Here is an 8,597-nt window from a genome sequence, read left to right as displayed (position 1 = left end):
TCTAGGACTGATGGTAGTTCGAATCTCTGCATCCCACATGGTCCCCCAGGCCTACCAGGGGTGATTTCTGAGCACAGAGCCAGGAGTAAACCCTGAGTGCCACCGGATGTGACTTAAAAAACAAAATAAGAAGAAGAAGAGGAAGAGGAAGGAGGATAAAGGGAAGAGAAAGAAGAAGAAGAAGAAGAAGAAGAAGAAGAAGAAGAAGAAGAAGAAGAAGAAGAAGAAGAAGAAGAAGAAGAAGAAGAAGAAGAAGGTTTCTGAAACTCGGGAGATGAGGAAGGGGAAGGGAAAGGAAAAGGAGGAGGAAGTGGAGGAGGAGGAAGAGGGGGAGGAGGAAGAAGAGGGGGAGGAGGAGGAGGAGGAGGAAAAGAGTGCTCGCTTCGGCAGCACATATACTAAAATTGGAACAATACAGAGAAGATTAGCATGGCCCCTGCGCAAGGATGAGACGCAAATTCGTGAAACGTTTTATATTTTAAAAAAAAAGGAGGAAGAAGAGGAAGAGGAGGAGGAGAAGAAGGAGGAGGAAGAGGAGAAGGAGGAGGAGGAGGTTGCTGAAACTCGAGAGACCTGGGGGAACCGGGGAGCGATCAGAGAGGGGTTCTTGGAGGGGGTGCATACCCAGAAATGTTCAAAGATTACTCCTGACTCTGCACTCAGACATCACTCCTAGCAGTGCTCTGGGGATCATCTGGGATGCTCAGTATCCAACCCAGGTCTGCTGCACGCACGGCCAAATCCTTAACCGCTGTTCTCTCTGACCCCTGGGAGAGAGACATTTCAGGGGAGGGTAAGAAGAATCAAAGTTGAAGGTCCAGGACAGCCTAGTTGACATCTGAAGGCCTGCATCCCTAGGTACCTGGGATTGCGGTGGGCAGGTGGGAGGAGAGGACTGGGGGACTTACGTGGGAGGCCCCGTGGCACAAGCAGCCAGCAGAAAAGGATTCACTGGCGCCCACCAGCCGCCTGCAAGCTGCTTCTTTATGACAGAGCGGAGGGAGGTTGGAAGAGGTGGAAACTCCCCCACCAGCCTCTGCAGAACCGCCCACTTCTGCTGCTCGAGAAAGACTACAAGGCCAGAGACACACCCCGCAGGAGAGGCCGGGTGTGAAGGGCCCCGGGCGCCCCAGGAGCGACATCCCGCCATGCTAGACTGCGCCAAGCCCTTCCCTCTAGCTCCTCGCCCTCCTCCCCGCGCCGAGCAGCCCCGTTTCGCTCGTTTCCCGGGCCGGCAGACAGAGGCCCGGGGAGGTCAAGCGAGAGTCTCGCCCTCGGGCAGACAGCCCTGCACCGGCCACAGGAGATATGCCAGGGCGCACCGGGGAGATCCCTGCCGGGACGCGCGCCCAGGACGGCCCAAGCGGGGACCCTCCGGGGTGTCCACAGAGGGCGATTCAGAGGCGGCACCTGGCGCCCGCTTACTGACAGCGAGAACAGGGGCCCTTTATGCGAGGTGCCCGTCACATGGGTGCGCCAGCCGCGGGGCTTCGGCGGAGAGCGGCGGCGCATCTGCAGCCGCCGCGTCTCTCTCCCTCTCCCTCTTTCCCAGGGGTCCCGCTCCGGCGCATTTTGCGCGCGGCCCTCTCCAAGTCCAGACCCAAGCATCCTCCTGGGGCCCCGCCTTGGGCCGGAGGAGGTGAGGGGAGAGAGTCCGAGCAGGGCTGGAGGAGGCCGCCTTCCTCGCGCCTCCCGTCTCGGCGTTCTAAGCCGGGCGATCCGGGCGGCACAGCGAGGGCGCCCCGCACCGGGTGACCTTGGGGAGCCCCCTCGGATGTCCGGAGCCCTCCCCGGAGCCGGCGGCAGTTTCTGCACCTCCTGGGCCAGCTCGGAATCGCTCCTCGGGCCCGAGTCGAGCGCGGGACTCCGGAGGAGGGTGCTCCTCCAGGCGCAGGGGACCCAGAGGCGGACGCCCAGCCCGCGCGGCTCCGGACATCCAGCGCTGCTATGCTGGCGACTCTGCGGCCAGTTCCCCCCTCCTGGACCGACGGGCGCTTTGGGGGGTCTCCCACTCTCCACCGGGCGAGTGTGCATCCTAGGGCGCCTGACCCCGCGACGCGGCCACGCGAGGGGGCGGCACCCCTGTGTCCCACCGAGCCCGGGGAAGGAGTCCCGAGACTGGGGCGAGTTGGGGTTTCCGCCGTTCAGCACTGTTCGCCCCCAAGAATCCGGACCCAGCCGAGAAGGACCCCCCTCCCGCCCCCCAGTCGGGCCACGGTGGCCTCGGCCAAGAACCTGTCATTGGCGCGCGAGCGGGAGCCCCGAGTAAGCCCGACCAAGCCTCGCGGTCCGGGGACCCCCTGCCCCGGCTAGTGCCCTCCCGTTTGCTTGAAGCCTCCGACCCTTGGCCAAAGCGCCCCAGCCCGGCAGATGACAGGGGCTGGGACCCCCCGGCGGTCCCTCCCCTTCCCGCAGGGCGCTCACTCCCCGCTGGGACGGAGCCGCAGAGCTCAGGGGGCGCCGCTACGGACTCACCCGTTCTCCCGAGCCTTGCCCCCCGCGCGGCTCCCGGGAGGCCCTAGTGGGAGGCTCGCTCGCTCCGTCCGTCCGTCCGTCCGTCCGTCCGCCTGCCCCGGAGCCGCAGCTGCCCGTAAGGCGACAGCAGCCCGCCGAGCTCGCCGCCAGCCTCCGCGCCGCGAGGCCCCGCCCCGCGCCCCTTGACTCCGCCCCGAGCCTCTGGGCCCGCCCCCGGACCCGCCCCCGACTCCGCCCCGAGCCCCCGACTCTGACTCTGCGCGCCCGGGCTGGGTCCCCACGCTCCATCGATGGGGGGGGGCTGTTTTGCACAGCAGGAACTTGCAGGCGGCCCAGCTTCGAGCGTGTGTTCTAGACGCCCTTTCCCATCCCAGCCCCACTTGCCCCGCCCTAAGGACCAGATTCTGACCCACATCAGGAAGCTCAGAGAGGACCCAGTCATCTTGCCAAGGGGACCCCGACTAAGTAAGCGGGGTCACTGCAGGTGTGCCAGCCTCCCTCCCACCTGCAGGGCGTGGGCAGCCAGCTGTGAAGTGGGGCCCCGGGGCCAGGCCTGAGGGCTCGGAGGGGGCGGGGAGCAGCCAGACTCCAGCGCATCATCATTTCCTCTCTGTGGAAGGAAAGGAGGCGAAGCTCAGGAGGAAGGATGTGGTCATACCTCCGCTGACGACGGCCCAGCTCGAGAGGTGCCTGCGGGCCGAGACGGGGCTCGCTTCCCTGGCCCGGGACACAAATAAAAAGACCCAATTCCCCTCGGGCCCGGAGAGATAGCACAGCGGCGTTTGCCTTGCAAGCAGCCAATCCAGGACCAAAGGTGGTTGGTTCGAATCCCGGTGTCCCATATGGTCCCCCGCGCCTGCCAGGAGCTATTTCTGAGCAGATAGCCAGAAGTAACCCCTGAGCAACGCCGGGTGTGGCCAAAAAAAAAAAAAAAAAAAGAAGCCCTTCTCAGGGGGCAGAACTTTTGGGTCATCGGTTCGAATCCCGGCGTCCCATATGGTCCCCCGTGCCTGCCGGGAGCAATTTCTGAGCATGGAGCCAGGAGTGGCCCCTGAGCACTGCCGGGTGTGACCAAAAAACCACAAAAAAAAAAAAAAAGACCCAATTCCCGCTGACGTCGGGGCTTTCACGTGGAGGGCCACCCCATCCCCGCTTTTCTTTTCACGACAATGCGTGTAACCATCTTCCAGTGGCAGCTGCAAGGCTCAACTCCCCCTTGCCGCCCCCTCCGGAGACCAAGTTAATAAAGAGGAAGAATCCACCCCAAAACATTCCCCGGAATCCACCCAGGCTGAACCCTGGCTTCAGAACAATAGAGTCCTCTTCTGCACAAAGGCCCTTGTTTCCTGCTCTTTCTCGGCCCCCAGATGAGAGCTCTGGGCAGAGGGACGATGGGGGGAGACAGGCTAGGTTTAAGTCTGAGGGGCTTGGAGTTGCAGCAGGGGAATTCAATTCCCAGAAGTTAAGTGGGCAGACTCTGCCTGATTTGCTCACGAGGATCTTCTGAGACCAACCAACCCCATGGGCTGGGTTAAGTGATTTCCTGTTTGCTAGGAGACTAGGGACCCTTTCTTGGGGGAAGTAAAATCTTCCTGGCTGGGCTTGTTCCAGGTCCCCCAGGACCCCTGAAAAACCCCACCTCCGATGCCTCTGCCTCTCAGTTCATTACTAACCCATCTGTGAATGACACTGTCTCCGTAGGAACAATTAGAGAGCAGAGCAGGTGGGGAGACTTAAAGTGATGTTTAAAGTAACCCAAGGGGATCATTGTTCTCCGCAGAAATGTTTCCATTGATTTATCTTCAGGCCCTGTGGGATAAGAGGGAGGAGCTAATTTCTCTAAGGCATGTACATAGGCCTCAGAACCCATCACATGTTCCTTGTAGTCCTTGAGTGTGGGACTCAAATTCCTATGTTGACCGTTTACTCTCCTCGAACAGGCTTCCTACCCACCATTCAAGGTGGAGGATTCCAGCTTGCTGATTTCAAAACTAATCAGTCTGAGTGTAAGGATAGACATAATCAGCTGTTGAAATTAAACACGACCAGATAGCAAACCTGACATGTATAATCAAAGGATTTTCAATTCAATTAACATGATAATATATCAAGGAAAAAGAATGTCTTTCCAGTGTATGGTTCTAAGAGACAACTGGTTTTCTACTCGGGAAAGAATGAAGCTGAACCCCTGCCTCATACCAAATTCAAAATTCAGCTCAAAAGGGGGCCAAGTGAAATGTCAGAGCTAAAACTGCCAAACCCTCAGAAGAAAAATATAGGCAGAAATTGTTACCTCTGAACAAATAACGGTTTCTTAGATGTAGTGGCCAAGTACAAAGGAAAAAAAATAGATATGTTAGACATCATTAAAATTAGAAACAGTCATACTTCTAATGAACACCACCAACAAAGTGAAAAGACAACTGGATAACTGTTTCGGGCCAAATTATAACTCTTAAAATTCACACATGTCCCAACCCTGATTTTAAAAGTTGTGATTAATGCTGTGTACTATATATTGCAAAGGTTAAGGCATTGGCCTTGCATCCTGCTGATCAGGGTTCAAATCTCAGATCACTGATGAGCACAGAGCCAAAATAGCCCTGAGCATGCAGTGTATGACCCAAAGATGTAACTGAGACCCTTTCTGTGGGCTCTAATCCCATTTTCTAGTCTCTCTATGAGAAGTCACAAAAGGTATAGTCACACAGATGAGAGACAATTTGGAGGCACAGATAGATATATTTTCAATACGTCAAGCACATATTTTGCAGATGAGAACCCCTGAGTCAACCTCCAGCACCACATGATTTCCACACTCTACTGGGAGCAAAGTCTGAGCACTGAACCAGGAGTAGGCCCTCAGCATCACCAGGTGTTACCCTACCCCACAGTACCATAAATGAAGGCACAGGTATAGGAGTCATCTCAGACCAAAGAAAGAGACCCCAGCAAAACACCTACCTTCTGAAATCTAGATCTTAAAAACCTAGGCTCCAAATTTGTTGTTTTGTTTTGTTTTGTTTGTTCTTGGGTCACACCCAGCAGCACTCAGAATTTCTGAGATTTCTGGCTCTATGCTCAGAAATCACTCCTGGCAGGCTCGGGGAACCATATGGGATGCCAGTATTCAAACGAATGACCTTCTACATAAAAGGCAAATGCTTTACCTCCATGCTATCTCTCCGAGGCCCCAAATGTGTAAGAAATTATTTTCTGTTATTTAAAAATATGCACTCTTTTCTGTTATGATATCCTCACTAAACAAATACATTAATCAACTGAATAGAAGAAAATATTTGCAAATTCTATATCCAATAAGGTTTTTGTATCCAAAATATACTATCTTGTAAGTCAATAAGGAAGAGGCAAAAGACAATTAAAATGTGGGCAAAGAATTTGAACAAATATTTCTCCAAAGTTCTGAAAATGAGCCATAAATGCCCGGGAAGATTGTATCGCTATCCCCAAGAAAATATAAGTCAAAAATAAAATGAATATAATTTCAAACTTCCTAGGAGATCAATAATAGTATAAAAAACAGTATAATGAGTGTTGGCAATTAAGGGGAGAAATTAAAAAAACCTCAAGAGTTTCTGGTGGGAATGTAAAATGGTGTAGCTGCTTTGAAAAAGTCTGGTAGTTCCTCAAAATATTGAATACACCAAATGACCCAGCATTTCCACTCCTATATGTATATCCAAGAGAATTTTTTTAAAAATCTGTCACACAACTTATATACAAAAGTTTATGCTAGGGGCCAGAGAAATAGTACAGTAGGCAAAGTGGTTGTCTTGCAGGACACTGACCCAAGTTAGATCCCCAGCATCCCATATAATTTCCTGAGCACTGCCAGGAGCGATTCCAGTGTAGAGCATTGTTGGACATGGCCTCCAAAATAAAAACAAAATCATAAAGTAAATAAAATGTGAAAGTTCAGTCTAAACAACCCAGATGTGGTTTAAAACTGGTCCCAGCCCGGAGAGATAGCACAGCGGCGTTTGCCTTGCAAGCAGCCGATCCAGGACCAAAGGTGGTTGGTTCGAATCCCGGTGTCCCATATGGTCCCCCGTGCCTGCCAGGAGCTATTTCTGAGCAGACAGCCAGGAGTAACCCCTGAGCACTTCTGGGTGTGGCCCCAAAACCAAAATAAATAAATAAATAAATAAAAAATAAAACTGGTCCCATTTAGAGAGGTGAGGCAAGACCAGGGGGGAAAGGCTAAGTTCTCTGCTAGGTCAGTGGCAATTTTAATGACCAAAAGAACTTCCAATGGAGGCTCTCTCTTGGACTATCTCAAGACAAATAGGACCCACCTCCCAAATCTTAGATATGTAGTTTGACTATGCTTAATCATATGCAGCAGCCAGATGGCCTTAGCAAACACATATCTCAGGGATATATTCTTTTTTTTTTTTTTTTTTTTTTTTTTTTGGTTTTTGGGCCACACCTGGCAGTGCTCAGGGCTTTCTCCTGGCTGTCTGCTCAGAAATAGCTCCTGGCAGGCACGGGGGACCATATGGGACACCGGGATTCGAACCAACCACCTTTGGTCCTGGATCGGCTGCTTGCAAGGCAAACGCCACTGTGCTATCTCTCCGGGCCCAGGGATATATTCTTGAGCATTTGGGAGCTGAGAAGGCACATACATTAGAGGAGCCTTTCATTACTCAGCCTATTCCCAAGACAGCAGGAGGACATATTCCTTTGGCTGTCTTCCAAAACGCACAACACAAAGACACATCGTATGATGAGTGAATTTTTTTTTTGTTTTTTGGGCCACACCCATTTGATGCTCAGGGGTTACTCCTGGCTAAGCGCTCAGAAATTGCCTCTGGCTTGGGGGGACCATATGGGACACCGGGGGATTGAACCTCGGTCCTTCCTTGGCTAGTGCTTGCAAGGCAGACACCTTACCTCTAGCGCCACCTCTCTGGCCCCGATGAGTGAGTTCTTTAAAATAATTACCTATCTTGGGGCCTTGCAGAGAGGCCAACTCAGGTTCAATCCTGGGCACTCTATATAGTTTTGTGAGCTCATCAGGTGTGATCTCTGAACACAGAGCCAGGATTAAGCCCTGAGTACCACCTGGAATGGCCCCAAAGCAAACACATTCATACTTAGTAAGAAAAAGGAATTAAGTGCTGATACATGCCACCCTGCATTAAAACATCATGATAAAACCCTGGAGAGAACCTGGAGGAATAGTACAGAGGTTAAGGCATTTATTTACCTTACATTTACCTTACCCTGGTTCTATCACCAGCACTTCCAGGAATGACCCTTAGTTCAGAGCGAGGAGTAGCCCTTGAACACCCCCTAGGTGTGGCCCAAAATAAAACAAATGAACAAACACAAAAGCTATTCTGAGAAGTATCCAGAAGATTTTTTTGTTTGTTTTTGGGTCACACCTGGCAGCGTTCAGGGGTTACTCCTGACTCTACATTCAGAAATTGCTCTTAGCTGGCACAGGGTACCATATGGGATGCCAGGATTTGAACCACCGTCCTTGCATAAAATCTCCAAAATTTCCTTCAAAGTCTATAGAGGTGGAAGTAATAAGTGATTGGGAAGAGTTGAGAGTGGCTTGTTGTAAACAAATGATGAGTAATAAAAACACCATTGTTTGAGGGTTTTTTGTTTTTTTTTTTTTGGTTTTTGGGCCACACCCGGTAACGCTCAGGGGTTACTCCTGGCTATGCGCTCAGAAGTTGCTCCTGGCTTGGGGGACCATATGGGACACCAGGGGATCGAACCGCGGTCCGTCCAAGGCTAGCGCAGGGAAGGCAGGCACCTTACCTTTAGCGCCACCGCCCGGCCCCCTTGAGGGGTTTTTTGAGGGGATAAAAAGCTCCTAAAACATTGATTGTGAAAGTGATGTTACCAAAACTATGGATATACTAAATTCATGATATATTTTAGATTGATAAATTATCTGTGAATAGTATCTGTGAATTATATCTTATTTTGAATCTGTGAGTCATATCTTAATAAAGCTTATAGCAAAAAATAAAAAGTTAAATTAGTTTTAGAAAATAGTACAAGAGTTAAGGCCCATTCCTTGAATCTACCTGAGCCCAGTCTCCTCACACCAGCTGTCACCCTGGTGGCACCTGCGCACC

At 52.0% G+C, this 8,597-nt stretch overlaps 1 non-coding gene across 1 annotated transcript; it reads left to right on the top strand.

The window, feature by feature from the left end:
* The first annotated feature begins 374 nt into the window (after positions 1-374).
* Positions 375-481, top strand: LOC126019667 (U6 spliceosomal RNA). The gene has a single exon (XR_007499297.1). It is a non-coding gene; the product is annotated as a U6 spliceosomal RNA (small nuclear RNA).
* The last annotated feature ends 8,116 nt before the right edge of the window (positions 482-8,597 follow it).

The sequence above is a fragment of the Suncus etruscus genome, chromosome 9, assembly GCF_024139225.1.
Source record: "Suncus etruscus isolate mSunEtr1 chromosome 9, mSunEtr1.pri.cur, whole genome shotgun sequence".
Classification (NCBI taxonomy): Eukaryota; Metazoa; Chordata; class Mammalia; order Eulipotyphla; family Soricidae; genus Suncus; species Suncus etruscus.
The sequence above is the reverse complement of the archived record's forward strand: the minus strand, read 5'-3'. Positions and strand labels throughout refer to the sequence as shown.